The following is an 18,413-nucleotide window of genomic DNA, read 5'->3' on the forward strand; positions in this document are numbered from 1 at the left end:
GCTGCGGGGTTTGGCTGGTGCTGGGGCCAGCGAGGCCAGGATCAGAACCCGCCATGAGGCAAGGCCGGTGCTGGGCCCTCCGAGGCCGGGATTGGAGCCTGCTGAGGGGTTAGGCTGGTGCTGGGGCCAATGGCCAGCATAGGAGCCTTCCATGAGGAAGGCCATTATTGAGGCCTTCGAGGCTGGGATTGGAGCCTGCTGAGGGGTTAGGCTGGTGCTGGGGCCAGCGAGGCCGGGATCGGAGCCTTCTGTGAGGCAAGGCCGGTGCTGGGGCCTCCGAGGCCGGGATCAGAATCTGTTGAGGGGTTAGGCCAGTGCCGGGGCCACTGCCTAGCATCGGAGCCTTCCGTGAGGCAAGGCTGCTATTGAGGCCTCTGAGGCCGGGATCGGAGCCTGCCGAGGGGTTAGGCCGGTGCTGGGGCCAGCAAGGCTGGGATCGGAGCCTGCCGTGAGGCAAGGCCGGTATTGGGGCCTCCGAGGCTGGGATCAGAGCCTGCTGAGAGGTTAGGCCAGTGCCGGGGCCACTGGCCGGCATCGGAGCCTTCCGTGAGGCAAGGCTGCTACTGAGGCCTCCAAGGCCTGGATTGGAGCCTGCCAAGGGGTTAGGCCAATGCCGGGGCCATCGGCTAACATCGGAGCCTGCTGTGAGGAAGGCCAGAGCTGGGGCCTCTGAGGCCGGGATCGGAGCCAGCTGAGGGGTTAGGCTGGTGTCAGGGCCAGTGAGGCCAGAACCGGGGCCTCCCATGAGGCAAGGCCACTGCTTGAGCCAGCGAGGTCTGGATCAGTCCACTGGGTAGCCAGGCCACAACTGGGGCCGTCAAGAGTGGGATCGGTATTTGCAACACGGCATGCACAGAGAAATATCACAGAAAATTAAAACCAGATGCTTCCCCTAATCAGCAATAACTAGGAGGAAAGGGGCAACAGGAAGTAGTCGAGCTATGGAAAGGGCCCTATAGTGAAGCAATTAAGGTGACCAATCAGAGGGTATGGAATAGGGGAGGATGGAGCCTCTTTAAAAAGCAGGAGGTACATAAACGTATGTATCAAAGTTAATCACCAAACAAGCATGGGATCGAGGGAGGGGGAGGGAATGGGATGGGGACTGGATGAGGGCTAATTGGATGATGTGTGCTTGTATATCCTCTCAAGTCTTATATTCCAATGTGATGTATGATTACAATGCACCAATAAAAATAAATTAAAAAAAACAAATAAAGAATAAAAAAAATAGGGCAGGGGGTGTAGCTCGGAGGTCAAATACCACTGGGTTCCATCCCCAGACCCGCAAAAAAAAAAACCTATGATTTACATTATGATGTGAGATTATAATGCACTAATAAAAGCACATTAAGACAGAGGCCGAAGCAACGCAGAGGAGACCCGAGTGACTTGAGAACTCAGCCACCACCATGAGCCTCCTCAACAAACCCAAGAATGAGATGACCCCAGAGGAACTGCAGAAGCGGGAAGAGGAGGGATTTAACACAGGTCCACTCTGTGCTCACGCAGTCAGTCAAGAACAACACTCAGGTGCTCATCAACTGCCGAACAACAAGAAACTCCTGGGCCGCGTAAAGGCCTTTGACAGGCACTGCAACATGGTGCTGGAGAATGTGAAGGAGATGTGGACCGAGGTCCCCAAGAGCGACAAGGGCAAGAAGAAGTCCAAGCCAGTCAACAAGGACCGCTACATCTCCAAGATGTTTCTGCGTGGGGACTCGGTTATTGTGGTCCTGCGGAACCCGCTCAACGTTGGCAAGTAGGGGCCTCCCCACAGTCAGAGCGCGCCCCCGCCCTTCGAAGACTGGCCCTTGGAAATGGAATAAAGCCTGTGTTTTTTTCTAAAAAAAAAAAAAAAGCACATTAAAAAAATAAAAAGGTCTGAAAGTGTATCTCAGAGGTGGAGCATCCCTGGATCTAATACCACAAAAAACAAAAAACAAATAAAAACAAAAAAGAAAGAAAGAAAGTCACACCCTTAGATTTTTAATTGTGGTTGGTTATCTTTAGGGAATGGAATTTTGGGTAATTTTACTTCTTTTTCCTTTTCCCACGTCTCATATAATGAGCAACTAACACTTAAACCAATATGTTTCCAGAGAGAAGTCGTGGTCCTACAACACTGGGCACAGACTAAATGTCAGGATTGGTTTGAAGTTTATATTGTGTGTCTAACCATAAAAAACATGTCTCTTAAGAAAAAGGGGGGTATCAGAGAAAATAAGATATGTACAAGATACGTGTGGGGGGGGTCTGGGGATGGAACCCAGGGGCATTCGACCTCTGAGCTATACCCCCTGCTCTATTTTTTATTCTTTATTTTTATTTTTTTTGGTGGTACTGGGGTTCCTGGAAGCCCTTCTACCTCCGGGCTACACTCCCAGACCTATTTTTATATTTTTGAAACAGGGTCTCTTACGCCAGCGCGGCTGGCTTCGAACCTGCGCGATCCTCCTGTCTCTGCCTCCCAAGCGCGGGGATTACAAGTGTGCGCCACCACGCCCGGCTTTTATTCTTTATTTTGAAACAGGGTCTCACTAAGTTGCAGAGGGCCTTGCTAAGTAGCTGAGGCTGTCCGCAAACTGCAATCCTCCAATCTCAGCCTCCTAAATGCTGGGATTACAAGGGTGTGCCATCACACCTGGCTAAGATTTATATTAAAAAAAAAAAAAAATCCCAAGATGGGCGTGGTGGAGCATGCTTGTAATCCCTGCGCTTGAGAGGTGGAGACAGGAGGATCGCGCAGATTCGAAGCCAGGATCGCTGGCTTAAGAGACCCTGTTTCCAAATAAAAAAGTATAAAAATAGGTCTGGGAGAGTAGCCCGGAGATAGAAGGGTTTCCAGGAACCCCAGTACCCTCCCCCCCACACACATCCCAAACCCTTGAGCTAGATGTGGTGGTGCAAGCTTGTAAATCCAACATTCGGGAGGCTGAGACAGGAGGATCGCAGTTCACGGACAGCCTCTGCTACTTAGCGAGGCCCTTTGCAACTCAGTGAGACCCTGTTTCAAAATTTAAAAAGGACTAAAAAATAGGGCTCAGGGTGTAGTTCGGAGGTACAATGCCCCTGGGTTCCAGTACAAAAAAAAAAAAAAAAAAATCCCAACCCCCTCAGCTAAGTTGAATGACATGAGGGAAGAGAAGGGCATGCGGCCTGGGCACCCGACCTCTGCCTGCACTGCACCCAGCCCTCCTCCAGCTGCTGTTCCCCAGGGAGATGGTCTGCACAGGAGACACCCCACCGCCCTCCAGCCCACCCTGGGGAAGAAAGGTCCGTTGGCCATTCTGCTGGCTGGCCTCCCTGTCGGTGCCCAGGGGAAAGTATGCTGGAGGTAGCGAAGACCAGTGGTTGGTTTTACATCTCAAGCCTCACATTGGGTCCCCCGTCACTCCAGCTCCCCAAGGCCGTGCAGGGGAAGAAAGTTGGGGCTGGAGTTCTGGGTGTGGTCGCATGTGCACGCCTGCCCATTTGAGAACATGGGGGCCCCACCTTCTTTCGCCGGACCTTTAGGTTGGCATCTTGGACTACTCCTATTTTACAGATGGGGAGGACAGGGTGGCTGGAGGGCCTCTGGGGAGTGCTGAACGGTGGTGCTACTCACACACTGGGCAGCCATTGTCAACGCCCAGGAAAAGGCAGAGGGGGGAATGAAAGAGGCGATAGATCCATGCCTTAGCTCTGGGCCACCCATTTCTTGGATCTGCTTCCTTCCTAGTGGGGGGCAGGTCCCCTCTGTCCTCCCATCTCAGGGTGGAGGGAGAGCCAGCACTTTTCTCCTGGCAATAGGAGGGCACTGGAAGGGGCTCATGTGGAAAGCCACCACTGGGGATTTAGGGGAGTCCAGTCCTAGCTTGGAGAATGAAGACATTATTCTCCATGATTTTACAGCAAGAAGCTTCTATCAGTTGTGCATCCTGTGTAGCACATAGCTGAAAATTTTTGTTGAAAAAGAAATCTGCATTTGCCTGGTAATAGTTATAATGTAGTAGTTAAGAGATCGGGCTTTGGAGCCAGAGTGTCTGGCTTGTAACTCCAGCTCTGCCGCTTGCTGTGTGACCAGCTCTGTGACCTGTGAAGTGGGATCTGTGAGCGCCTTAGACCACAGGCTCTTGGAGGCAGGTGCACTGGCAGGCTCAGTCTCATCCAGTCTGAACTACAGTGGTCCTCAAAGCTTTTGTCCTCAGGATAGCTTTATGTTCTTAAAAACAGAGGGCCCCCAAGTGCTTTTATTTATAAGTATCATATCTATCAATACTTATCATTAGAGAATTAAATTTTAATAGATTGAAATGAAGAAGCTCTAAAATTATTTAATTAATGCATTTAAAATAGCAATAATTAACTCATTACACATTAACATAAATTGTATACATTATAAAAATACCTATGTTTTTCAAAACACAAACATTGAAGGAGAAGGCTGGCATTGTTCTACATTTCAGCACATCTCTTTCCCGTTTGGCTTCCATTAAGCCCCATCATCCCAGATTTGGAACACTCATAATGGACCAACAGCTATGCCACTTATGGTAACTTTTGAAATAAATGTTATGCAGAGAGAGAGAGAGAGAGAGAGAGAGAGAGAGAGAGAGAGAGAGAGAGAGAGAGAGAGAAAGAGAGAATGTGTTACCGGGGATTGAACCTAGGGACATTCTACCTCCCAGCTACATCTTCAGCCTTATTTTATTTAACTTTTATTTTGGGAACAGTGTCTCACTAAGTTGCTCAGTGGCCTCACTAGATTGCTGAGACTGGTCTTGAACCCACAATCCCTCTGTCTCAGCTTCACAAGTACTGGTATTACAGGCATACATCACCATACCCAGCAATGTCTATTCTCTTGAAGAAAGTAATAGGCAAAGTATTAGACCTTTTGAAAATCTGTATATATTTCCATGTGTATATTTGAATATATGCTTCCAGACATGTGAAACTATGTCTTATTAAAAGGTAGAAAAGCTTTAAATTATTATTTCCAATCTATTTAATGCACCTGCGTTAATTTCCTTGGAATTGCGAAAATGAAAACTCGGGATTTAATAGGTTAATGGAATAAAGATGGATTTTTATATATGTCTCCGCGCTCAGACTGCTCACATAGGTTGTAGTCTGTACATATAGCCTCTCTTTCTCTGTGTTAATACACATACCTGTGTGTGTTCATGCATGCGTGTGTGTGTGTGCGTGTGTGTGTGTGTGTGTGCGTGTGTGTGTGTGTAGGCCACCATCTCTCCCCATCTATTCCCTGTCCCCACTGATAGACAGGGCTGCGGTATACATTTAGAGCATCCACTTTCGTCTGTGTGTGAACTCCCTGGCGTCTAGCTTCATGTGGACGCCTCCTTTATGTATGTGTGTAAGAGCTGTACCTTATTTCTGAAAACCTCTGATTTTGAAGTAGTTGTTAGCCGTCTAGAAGAGTTATAAAGACAGTACAGAGATTGCCCTACACTCTTCTCCAGCTTCCCCTAATGTTAGTATCTGCCTAGCCAAGGACTTATCAAAGCTCTGATACTAACTTTGGTATAAGACTGTTAACTAAACTATGGACTCTACTGCTATTTCCTGTTTTTCTTTTTTTTTTCTTCTGCTTCAGGATCCAATCAATGACACCATGTTGTATTTAATTGTCATGTCTTTTTAAGTCCCCAGCGTATAATAGTTCTTCAGTCTTTGGTCTGTATACTTTTAAGAAATACTGATCGGGCAATTTATAAAATATCTCTCAAGTGGGATTTGTCTGATGTTTTCTCATGACGACACTAGAATTATGGACGTAGAGGGGAGAATACCACAGAAACAAAATGTACCCTTCCCAAAGCATCATACCAGGGAATCCATAATCTCGGGGACTTATTTCTAGTGAAGGTAACCTTGATCATTTGGTTAGGGTGGTATTATGAATGTACTGTTTTTCCTTTTCTTTAGTTGATAATTAGAAGTGAAACATAAATCCAGCCCACGCTCAAGGAGAGGGGAAGTAAGCTGGCCTCCTAAGGAGGTGCATCAAAGAATGTGTGGACGTATGTCAAAACCTCCGCAGTAATTAATAAGTTCAGGTTTGAGGGGAGATACTTTGATGCTTTGTAAATACCCTCTTTCTTCCTATAGCTTTGCTCAGTAATTTTAGTATTCATCAGTGTCTCTTGCCTACAGTGGTTATTACTGTCATGTTCTGATGGCGACATTCCATTTCACTTATTCTTCCCTCATTTATTAATTAGAATTTTTCCTTAAGGAAGAGGTATCCATTCTCCATCATTTGTTTATTATTAAGTCATCTGTTCATGTTGGTGTAAATTCATGGAGCTTTTCTGTTGCTCAAATGATCATAGCTTTTGTTGTTGGGAGTTCACTCAGTTTGACTCCTGGGCCTTTTGCCTTCTTTTTGGGAAAAGCACTTCTTTACTTCCTGCACTACAGGTAATAAAAAGGGCTGGGCTGGGGCTCAGAGGGAGAATGCTCCAGGGTTTGATCCTCAGTAGCAAGACAAAACAAAGCAAAGAACAAAAACAAAAGCAAGCTTAAACCAGGTAAGGTGGTACACACCTGTAATCCCAGTACTTAGGAGGCTGAGACAGGAGGGTTGCAGGTTTGAGGCCAGCTTCAGCAACTTAATGAAACCCTGCTTCAAAATAAAAAAATTAAAAGGAGCTGGGGTGTACCTTGGAGGCAGATGCCCCTAGATTCAATCCCTAGTACCAAACAAAGAACAGCAAACGTATTCAGGATCTGCCTTTTTTGCAAACGTCTAGTTTGCTGTAATGTTGGAGTTTGAAATCCTGGTCATTTACTCTCTATCCACCCTTTGACCTCTTCATTCATCCATTCTTTCTTTATTCCTTATTCCTTCTCCTTTGGCCACTTGTGCTGTTTCCAGTCTTCTGCAAGATACTCCAGAGGAACAGGAGAAGTTCTTTCCCTTTTAGAAGTGACATAGCTCAGAAAACATCTGGAACACACTGACCTTCTTCAAAAAAGCTGCCTCCTGACTGCCAGCCCTCCCTTCCCGCCCAGCTATGCTTTATTCTGGCATCGGCATCTCAGGACCACTGTTGGAGTAGCCCCAAGTAGGGAGAAAACTTCTTGGCTTCACCCCACAGCCTGGACCTCCGTGGGTTCAGGACCTCTCTGGTCCTGAAGTTGACAGGGTTGTGAGCAAGGGGTCAGAGGTGGGCTGGGAGCCCCGGTGGGGACATGCTGGGCTACTTGGGTCTTGAAGCAGAATCAGCAGGTGCAGCCAGGCCAGAATAGCCCTGGCAACATATGCTTCCAGTCCCCAGAACAAGCCTCGATTGTTAAAAGAGGAAAACAAAACAGCCTGTCCTTTTCTGTGTGGACTTAATGCATCTTTGAAGCTGCACGGCTCCTCGAGGGTCCAGGCGGCGGCTGACACTTGGTGTGTTTGGTCAGGCCGGCTGCCAGCCCTGCTGTCTCCCGGCACCCTTTTCCATTGCAGTGTCTGCAGCAGTAAATCACCCACAGGCTCCCTGGGAGGGGGAAGAGGTCCCTGGACCTCCTGGGGCTATGCGGAAAGAGGGCTCTGCACACAGACACCCTCTGCTCCTTCCCACCACAGACAAGCAGCCCCTGTGGCTCAATGGATGTGGTGGGGGTGGTATGAAGGGCGCTGCTGGGGGTGGTAGGGAAGACAGAGGAGATGAAGCCACTCTCCAGAGGCTTATAAGTGCTGGCGAGAGTCACCCAGAGCCCTTGCGCCAGTGCAGTGTGACTGGGGAGTTCTGGTGGAACCTGAGGTTCTGAGGTCTAAGCAGTGGGCTAAAGGGTTTGTCTGCATACAAGTGTCCCTTTACAGGAAGCGGGGAAGTGTGACCCCTAGTATCCCTCAAGAGTTTGGGGCATTCCTAGCTTGCCCACATCACTTACCTCCCCTGGCGCTGAGGCGCCCCGGGTGTTTTGCCTCCTCCCCACCCCTCCCCACACAGGCGGTTTGGATGTGGCCAGGATTGAGATCCACTGGTTAGATTATGGAAGATTCCTCCCCACCTTAAAATTAGAGATCCGTGAACAACTAATTTGGGTTTGGGGAATCTAGAAATGGTTTCCCATCAGGCTCTTCCCAGAAGCTTTTCCTTTCACAGAGGGAACATGTTTTAGAAGCTGTGTTCTGACTCAAAACAAAGACAGTGGCAGAACTCCAGGGGAGAAAGCAAGGGCCACCTTTGTCCAAATGGCGGTGCTATACAGTCTCTTCTCAGCAGTGTCCTGCCTTGGGCCTCTGTGATCTGGCCTGGACCAGAAAACTCCTGTTTGTTCTGCTTGTCAGCCTAGATTTCCCAGAGGGCTTGGAGTTTCCACTGCTCTGGAAGGTTCTCTTCCCCCTCTTGCTTCCTCTGAGCAAAAGAGGCAGCTGGGAGCCCCCATCCCGCCCCCTCCAGTGACCCTGAGCCACACGGAGGACGGTGGGAATGAAGTGCTAATGCCCAGTCTCGAGTGGATTTCCCTAAAGACCCACACATCTGGTTTCCATCTTCTTCTGCAGCAGGAGAAGAGCCTTTCTCTTCATAGCTCTTGGAAAATCACATCCAACGGCCAGGTCCAGGCCCCCCTGTCCTCCATCCACCAGGAGTCATTCCTCAGACACCAGTAGTCCACTCTCCTCCTGGGGAGGCTTTGGGAAGCAGGTGGGTCCCATGTCAGAGGAGCAAGCAGAGGTGGCATTAGAGAAGCCTTGGTCCCTTGGGAAGTGGGGGAGGTTGGGCTATCTACAAAAAAAAAAAAAAAAAAAGGAGGAGTCTGTGAGCATCAGGGAAGAGCAGAATGTCTGCTTCAGCAGCCTGGAGGAGGGTCGCCGCCATACCTCAAGAATCCTCTTGCTGTCATCCAGGAGGCCCTCGGGCAGAGAGAGAAAGGAAGGGCCCTGTGGAATGGGGCCGGGGACTCTTCTGATTCAGTTTTACTTTGAGAGATGTCAGGTAATAGAGACAACAAACTCCTCATGCTTACTGACTGGAGGGTCCCCCAGCACACCCCCTTATGATAGTCAGGAGTACTGGCCCTGGAGTCACAGCCTGGGCCAAGTTCTGGTCCTGTATCTCATGGGTGGGTCATGGGAGCTCTTTGAGCCAGTTTCTTCTATAAAGTGGGGTTGAATTGAATAAACATAAGCAATACCTTCAGCCTAGCACATAGGAAAATAATACATGATGGCAGACACCTATTATCTATCTACCCTCTGAATGATTCACCCATCCATTGGACCATCACCCAACCCTTTATCTATCTACCTATCCACCTACTAAGCAATCCATCCATCTATTCATCTACATATGGAACCATCCATCCATCCATCCACCCACCCACCATCTATCTATTGAACGATTCATCAAAATATCCATCATCTATTTACTCATTCATCTACCCATTACCTATTAAACCAACCATCCATCCATCTATCCACTCACCTACCCATCTGCCTATTGAACTATCCATCCATCCATCCATCCATCCATCCATCCATTCATCCATTTACCCATTCATCCCTTTAGCCATCTATCCATCCTGAATGATGGAAGGAATCTTAGAGTCCATCTGATCTAGCAGGCGTCACACCTGGCAAGCTCATCAGCAGACCTGACCCTAGACCCTCAGAGATCATGGAGTCTGTGGCGGGGCCTGGGAACAAGCTTCCCAGGTGATATAGGTGCAGGTGGTCCTCAGAACCCTTCCTAGAAACCGTGGCCAACTGCCTTACCTCATTTTCTTCAAGGAGAAAACTAAGGCAGAAACAGTAATTTTCTTAGGTATGTAACTCGATGATTCATCAGGATGAGGCCCCTGTTTGGGCTTGGCTCCTCCCCTCCCCTACTGCTTCTGTGAGTGTGATTTTTTGGGGGGAGTGTGTCCACGAGGCCCCAGAGTGCGGCTGGCAGCCCTCACCGTGCCCTCCCTCCAGCCCCTCCCCAGTCACTGACATAGCCCTGACTCCCACACCATGCCTGTCGAGGACCAGGGATTTATTCCTCTGGACCAGCTTCCCACCCTTTATTTCCTGCGTTATTTATGTCCCTTGCCTTTTATCTCCCTCCTGGCTGTCCTGCAAGGCCCATTATGTCGCATTGGCGGTGGCCACATCAATCTGCAGCCTGGGAGTCGGGCCCCCCAGCCCTTCCTCATTATTCATTTTCCAGGTTTCATTGAGGCCCCCAGCAGCTGTCGGGGAGCGTGCATGGCCCCCACTGGTGTCCTCTTTGAACAGGATCATTGTGAGGGAGCCCTGGAACTGTTGGGTCTGATTGGCTACCGGCGTTTTATCTGGCCCGGGAGTGAAGTGGCCCTTCAAGACTTAGTACAGCAGGAGGAACAGTGGTCTGGCTCTCAGGTCTCCAGACCTGACATGAACTGTCATGTCAGTCTTGGCTTGGACTCAGCTGCTTGCAACGTACTTCGGGGTGATTGGACAAGGGTCAGCGACTTGCAGGCCCCAGACTCTTTACCAGCGGGATGGACAGGGCTGGACAGCCTGATCCCGGCAGTTGCTTCTAGCCTCCCTGGCATGTGACAAGTGCTCTCCAAACTATGTTTTATAGATTGGTAAATGTTCCTGAACGTGGTGGAGATAGTGCCATAGTGAACATTTGGGACTTTCGGGGTAGAACGGGTGTGGGGATTGAATGGTGGCTTCTGAAAGATGCGTTTATGTCTCACATCTGGAACTTGTGGACGTGCTCTTATTTAGAAAAAGGGTTTTGGCAGATCTGACTAAGGGTCTCGAGATGAGATTATCCAGGATTTAGGGTGGGCCCCAACCCCAGTGACGGGTAAAAGGCAGTGGGGACACAGGGAGAGGGTCAAGGAAGACACTCCCAGATGGTCCACACAGCCCAAGCCAAGGATGCCTTCCAGCATCTGGAAGAGACAGGGAAGGGCCCTCCCCTAGGACTTTCAGAGGGAGCACAGTCCTACTCACCCCTTCGTGTCAGGCCTCCGGCTTCCAGAGTTGAGAGAGAATAAGTTTCTGTTGCTGGAAGCCCCTATGTTTACGGTCATTTTTTGTGTTACCCCTGGGAAGATCACACAGAAGGAAATGAGCTCCTCACCACAGGGCTTGTCAGGGTCCTCCGTAGCTAAAGCGCATGAGGAAGCCCTGGGGATGCCGGGTAGAAACTGCGGAGAACACTTGGTCTGTAGCACCTCTCAGGACGCTGGGGGGCCGACCCATGACTTGGTGGGAAGGGTAGGAGAAGGAGGGGTGGGGGCCTACCCTTCTGACCTTTCCTGAGATGGTGGGGCAGCTGAGTCAGGGTCGTGCCCAGGGGCCAGGGGCCACGCAGTGAGTCATTTAGGGTCACAGACAAGGAGTCAGCCCACAGCATGAGCCAGTTCCAGGGGCCTTTGGGTTAAAGGGTGGCAAGGAGGGGGCTACTGAAGGGGTCTTTCTACAGACAAGACCTGTGGCCTGTCCTGAAGTCCTCCCTCACCTGCCAGAGATGGGTCAGGAGGCTCCTGCACCTCACTCTCTCTGGAGCGTCAGGTCTTTTTGGTAGCCCAGGGAGCTAAGGACTAATAATAATTATACTGAAGGACTAATAATAATTATACTGAAGGCTCTGAGCTGCCACCCTTGGGAAGTGGGGGGACTGAAGCAGGCTTCCTTCTCCGCTTTCCTCTCCTGTCTAGGGCTCCTAAGACAGAGGCCTTCTTCACTGTGGGCAGATGGCCTTGGCCTTGGGAGAGATGAATCGCCTGCTGGTGCACACCTGGTGACTAGAGCCTGGGCACAGGCTGACCCCCTGTCTGTAAGAATGACCCCAAAGGCCGGCCCCAGCCCCAGCCCAGACTGCATTCTAAGTCCTATCAGCACTGGTCCTGACGCTGGCCCCACAAGGGCCCCAGTGCACTGTGTACCACAAGGAGGTCCAAATTGGGAACTGTGGGTGCTCAAAGCAGCTGGGCCCTCTGGGCCCGCAGCAAAGCCGTGCTTCAGCCCCGTTGCCTCTGAACATGAGCCGCCACAGGTCGACGCCAATGGTGTCACCAGGGAGAAGGTGGAAGAGGCAGAAAGAGCTGCCAAGTGATCCAGCTGTGTCCTGCCCTCCAAAGCCACAGCCTGAGATTTGGGCTGCACTTGAAGCAGGTGCTGCCTTCAAGGATCCGGGCTCACTAGGCCGGAGCAGAGGATGAGACAGGCCACAAACCTGCGCGCGCAGGAGAGGTAGGAAGTCTGGGAGTCTGACTTGGGGATAGATGCAACTCCAGTCTTCAGCCTCAAGGGGCTTCCCCTGACATGGGTCTCTGCTGAGTGACAATAGCTCCATTTCTGACCCCATGGTGTGCCAGGTGTTTTTCTAGGCATGCTCCACAAACGACCTCATTTAATCTCCACAGGAACAGAGTGAGCTGCAGGCGCTCTTAATTCCAGTGAACAGGAAAGCGATCGAGGTGCCCCTCAGCTGCCCTCCTTGTCCACGGTGCATTGATAGGTCGGGTTGACAAAGGCCTATCTTTAACCAGATGGCATTCAACAGGTGTAGCCACAGGGGCTTCGGGACTCTGGTCCATCTGTTGAGAAGCATCTCAGGAGCCTGCCCAGGGCGCAGCCGCGGACATTCACTCTCCCTGTAAAACTCACGCCTGGAATCAGGCCGGACAGAGTGGGCACCCAGAAATGTAGCTACTCCTTTTCCTGTGATCATTTCCATTATTAATCAGTCTGTCCAGGGGTATGGGACCATTCTGTTCCATTTTCCCTATGCTCGCTCCCAAAGCCCTTATTTACAGGCCTTCTGCCCAAGAATCTCCAGCGGCTCCCTTCGTCTACAGGAAAGCCAGATGCATCTACCTGCTGAGCTCAGCTCCCCCCAGATGGGTTTTCTCCTCTGCTCAAGTCAGGCCCTTCACCACAGGCTGCTTCCTCTTCTTGCCCCAACCTGCCAGGTGCCTCCCTGCCCTGGTCCTTCTCTGTGCCACCCCCCTCCAGATGCCCCCCTCATCCTCTTTACCCTAAAACCCCGCCCCACCAAGGACCCTCAGTCGCCGCACTTGAATGTCCTACAGCTGCCCCTGTTCTGTCACCACCTGCTCACTGGCCCCCGGGTAGCAGATGCCCCCAGCAGCCCACTCACACTTGATTTTAGCCAAAAGGTTAAGAAGGAATAAAATCCACCTGTAGAGTGTAGAAGTCAGCACTTTCCAGACCTCATTGTGTCTGGGGATCTTGTTCAAATGCAAATTCTGACACTGGAGGCCCGGGGTGGGGCAGAGACCACATTTCTAAGGGCTCCCAGGTGAGGCAGATGCAGCTAGGCCTGGGACCCCCCTGAAGTGCAAGGCTGAGCACCCGGCAGCCCTGGTCCCTTGGTTCTCAGCCTGGGACCTGAAGAAAACCCACACCTGGGCCCCACTCTGTGCCTCCGTCATCGGGATGGGAGGGGGCAGTCAGTGGTAGGATTACAGAGCTCTTCAGGCCACTGATGGGCAGCCAGGATGACCGCCCTGCCGGGACCCTTCCTTACCCCTGGCAGGTGTGTTTTTACATGGAAAGGGGGCTTAGGTTAGAAGTTCTTGGAGGGCAGAGGCCTCCAGAGGCAAGGGCTAGGCGGGGGAAGCCAGAGCGCCAGGGCATTTGGCGTTGAGTGCTCATTTACTGCTGGGCACTTTGAGGGCATCTAGGGAGAGTGTGGCCCTGCAGGGCCCAAGTCCCAAGGCGTCTCCAAGCCTCCCCCACCCAAGGCATAGACAGACTACAGTTTAGGAAGGACCCGGAACACGGCCTGAGAAGTGGTTTCCTGAGGAGCACCCTCCTGCCCGCCAACCCAGCGGGGTACTAGCATGCCAAGAGCTCCCTCCCTGGCACCCAGGAAACCACCACTGAGCTGAGTTGGAAGGCACAGGGCGCCCTCTGCCGGGAGACTGGAGCTTTTTCTCCCCCTGGGATTCCTGGCAGGAGGAGACTCAGGATTCAGAGGGCACAGGTGGCAAGGTGTGCTGATACCTGTTACCTACAAAGCCCCTAAATGGGAGAGGTCGGGGGAGGGAATGCTGTCCCATGTCTCTTCTCTGTCTCTGGATTAAGGATACACAGAGCTGAAAGCAGGTGGGACAGGGCCAAAGGCTGTGGCTTTGGAGGGCAGGACACAGCTGGATCACTCGGCGGCTCTTTCTGCCTCTTCCACCTTCTCCCTGGTGACACCATTGGCGTCGACCTGTGGCGGCTCATGTTCAGAGGCAACGGGGCTGAAGCGCGGCTTTGCTGCGGGCCCAGAGGGCCCAGCTGCTTTGAGCACCCACAGTTCCCAATTTGGACCTCCTTGTGGTACACAGTGCACTGGGGCCCATGTGGGGCCAGCGTCAGGACCAGTGCTGATAGGACTTAGAATGCAGTCTGGGCTGGGGCTGGGGCCGGCCTTTGGGGTCATTCTTACAGACAGGGGGTCAGCCTGTGCCCAGGCTCTAGTCACCAGGTGTGCACCAGCAGGCGATTCATCTCTCCCAAGGCCAAGGCCATCTGCCCACAGTGAAGAAGGCCTCTGTCTTAGGAGCCCTAGACAGGAGAGGAAGGCGGAGAAGGAAGCCTGCTTCAGTCCCCCCACTTCCCCAGGGTGGTAGTTCTGAGCCTTCATGGTACTTAACAGCCAAAGGTTCAAAGATGGGCACGCAGTGCACCAGAGACCAGCTCCTAGGCTTGCTTCCCGCACGCCCCAGCCCCAGCTGTGTCTCAGGCACCATGCCTCCCTGTAAGCTCCCTGGAGTTTCTTGGAAATGTGTGTTCTTGGTCCAAAAAACAAAAACCAGATGGAGATAGGTGATACCAAGGGGAAGGGGCTCAGCGGAATTCTAGAATTGACAAATTAGCAGGATTGAGGCGACTATCAACTAGGTATGTGGAACATGGGGTCTGAGGACAGGTTTCCCAGGAATCTGCTGAGTCCACAAACCCACCTAGAATCATGTGGGATTTGTTCATGTCTGATTTTTCTGTGGTTCCATCAGCGCACCATAACCAATAGTTCAGAATCCGTCCTCAGCCCATCTCAAGCCTCTCCTCCTCCTCCTCCTCCTCCTCCTCCTCCTCCTCCTCCTCCTCCTCCTCCTTCTCCTTCTCCTTCTTTGTCTTCTTCTTTGTGGTACTGGGGATGGAACCCTTCTATCTCCGGGCTACACTCCCAGACCTATGTGTGTGTATGTGTACAAAATATACATATATGTATATTTTGGAAACAGGGTCTTCTAAGCCAGCACAGCTGGCTTCAAATCTGTGTGATCCTCCTGTCTCTGTTTCCCAAGCGCGGGGATTACAAGTGTGCGCCACCATGCCTGGCTTTTTTTTTTTTTTTTTTTCGGATCTGGGGATGGAACCCAGGGACATTCTACCTCCGAGCTACACCCCCTGCCCTATTTTTTATTCTTTATTTTGAAACAGGGTCTCACTAAGTTGCAGAGGGCATCACTAAGTAGCTGAGGCTGGCTTTGAACCTGCGATCCTCCTGTCTCAGCCTCCCGAATGCTGGCATTACAAGCATGCGCCACCATGCCCGGCTCTCAAGCTTCTTCTAAATGCTTTTGTTACAGCTTTATCAAGGGATAACTGATTTATGATCAACTGTACCTGTTTCAAAGGTCCAATTGGATGCATTTTTCATTTGTGTCTACACTGTGAAACGGTCACATGACTGAGCTAAGGAACGTGTTCATCACTCAGAAGTTGATCTGCTCTGTCACTAGAGATGAGTTTGCATTTTCTAGAATGTACTATGAATAGAACCATACAGTGTGTACTAGTTAGGGTCTAATTTCTTTCCCTCAATCTAATTATTTTGATAGTCGTTCTTGTTATTGTATCAATAGTTCATCGCTTTTTACTGCTGAGTGGAAATCCATCATGTGGCGGTACCATGATTCATACAGCCGTTTATCCGTTGATGCACATTTGAGTTGTTTCCAGTTTGGGCTTCTTACAGATAAATCTGCTATGGACATTTGTGAATATGTATTTGTGTGGACATATGCTTCTGCTTGGGCAAATACCTAGGAGCAGAATAAAAAACAACCCTGCCAGATTGTCTTCAAGTGATTGCATCCTTTACAAGCTTGCTGGCGGTATACGAGAGTTCCAGGGGCTCCACACGCGCGCCAGCGTTTGATGTGCTTGGTCTCTTCGAGCCAGTTGTATCCAGTGTAGTGGCTGAGTTGTTTCTTGTTGTGCTTTTAATTTTCATTTTCTCTATCACACATGATACTGGGCATCTTTTTCATGAGTTTCTTTGTGTCTCTTTGATGAATTGTCTGTCTAGATTTTTTTTTTGCTCATTTTAAAAACTTGGTTGTTTGTTCTCTCCTTATTTGAATGGCAAGAGTTCTTTATAGAGCTTTGGTGCAAAGTTTTTGTTGGGTAAATAACTGTATTGTAAATATGTTTCCTAACTATTGTAAATATCTTTCCCAATGTATGTTTTACTTTTTCATTTTCATGACCATATTTGGTGAAGAGCAAACTTTTAAATTTTTGATGGAGCCAAATTTATTTTTCTTATATGGTTTGTGCATTATACTTACAAAATCTTTGCCAAACCCAAAGTCACTCAGATTTATCCTGTTTTCTTTAGTAGCTTTATAAGCTTAGTGTTTATATTTAAGTCTATAATCTTTAAGCTAATTTTATATGTAGTACAAGTTATACATCCAAGTGTTTTCCTTCCTTCCTTCCTTCCTCCCTTCCTTCCTTCCTTCCTTCCTTCTTCCCTTTCTTTTTTCTTCCCTTCCTTCCATCTTCCATTGATACAGATATCTAATCGCTTCAGCACCATCAGTTAGAAAGGTCATCTTAACTCACTGTCCAGCACTTTTGTCAAAAATCAATGGACCGTATATGTGTAGATTTACTTTTGGATCCTTTATTACTTTCCATTTATCTATTTGTCTGACTTCATTACAATACTGTGTTGTCTTATAATGGCTTTATAAGACCTCATAGAATCAGATTAAGTCTTTTTAATTTTGTTCTTTTCCAAAATTGCTTTGCTCTTCTGGACCCTTTGTATTCCCACAAAACTTTAGAATCCACTTGTAGAAAAGCCTGCTGATAATTTGATTAGGATTCCATTGACTCTATTCAATTTGGGGAATATTGGTATTCTTACAATATTGGGTCTTCCAACCATGAGCACAGCACACTTCTCAATTTATTTAGTCTTTTAATTATTTCATCAACACTTTGTAGTTTTCAGTATACAAGTTTTATATATCTTTTGTTAAATTTATCCCTAAATAGTTTACACTTGTCTATAATATTGTAAATAATGATGTTTCCAATTTCAAATTTTGAAATTGTTGCTAGTGTATAGAAATTTAGTTGATTTTTATATTTTCATCTTGAATTCCATAGCCTTCTAACTCCCTTATTAATTCTAGCAGCTTTTGGAGGTTCAACAGGAATTGTTTACATACACTCTCGTGTTATCTGCAAATAAAGACAATATTGCCTTTTTCTTTCCAACTTGGATGCTTTGAATTTTATTTTCTTACCTTATTGCTCTGGCTTCCATCCCAGTGCAATACCAAATAGAAAGAGTTATAATGGGTAGCCTTGCCTTGTCTCTGGTCCTAGGGACTAGACATGTTTTCACTCTTTTTTTCCTTTATTTTCATTTCCCTTAGTGAGCTCAGAACGGCACCCCTTTAGGGCTGGTTGGAGAATCTGGAGCTTGCCCTGGACATCTTGCTCTTCTTTCTGATGTTTTGGTTGGAGACCCACAGAGGCCACAAGAGCCTTAGAGGTGGGATGGTAAGCTCCCCACTCTATGCCTGGAATGGTGCTCAGCTTAACAAATCCCCCTGGCCTACCAGGTCACTGGCTTATTCCAAGAGGGTCCTTTCCTCATACCCTCTGCCTTTCTGCTGGACCGGAGGCAGCCAGCTTCGTTCCTTCCCTTCCCTTCCCTCCCCAGAAACCTGAATGGAAGAGGAGTGAAAGAAGAGGGCTCTGGTTTCTTAGCATCAGGTTACTTTCACGCAGCGTCCTCATTCAAAAATAAACCTGCAGGAGCAGGACACGGGGAGGGGGGTGGCAGAGCCAGGAGCGGGCTGTTAGCGGAGCTCTGCTTCCAGGCTGTATTTTTAGGGCTGGTATTTAGGCTTGGCCTGGGGTCAAGGAACTGGAAAATGCAAGGCATTTCCTCTTCCTGTCAGCTGAGACACTGTGTGTGTGAGTGTGTGCGCCAGGGCCCTGCCACCTTCCCACTTAGCACCTCCAGAATAGCAAACAAAGCACACTTCCTCCTGGGCCAGTTCTCAGCCTGCAGCCCTCCTAGTCTCCTCTCACCTTGGGACATTTTCAAGGCATCTTCCCAGACCACCAAACCAAGTCTGCAAGGACAGGAGCCCCTTCTCCCCTGGACCAGTGAAGCCAGTATATGGGGCAGTTGAAAAACCATTTCACTGCATAGCCT

General features: G+C 49.5%; 1 pseudogene across 1 annotated transcript; it reads left to right on the forward strand.

Moving 5' to 3' along the window:
- Positions 1 to 1,412: 1,412 nt before the first annotated feature.
- On the forward strand, positions 1,413 to 2,011 carry LOC308262015 (small nuclear ribonucleoprotein Sm D2-like; annotated as a pseudogene). The gene has a single exon. The product of its transcript is annotated as a small nuclear ribonucleoprotein Sm D2-like (transcript).
- The last annotated feature ends 16,402 nt before the right edge of the window (positions 2,012 to 18,413 follow it).

Source organism: Muscardinus avellanarius (genome assembly GCF_963383645.1).
Source record: "Muscardinus avellanarius genome assembly, chromosome: 4".
Lineage (NCBI taxonomy): Eukaryota > Metazoa > Chordata > Mammalia > Rodentia > Gliridae > Muscardinus > Muscardinus avellanarius.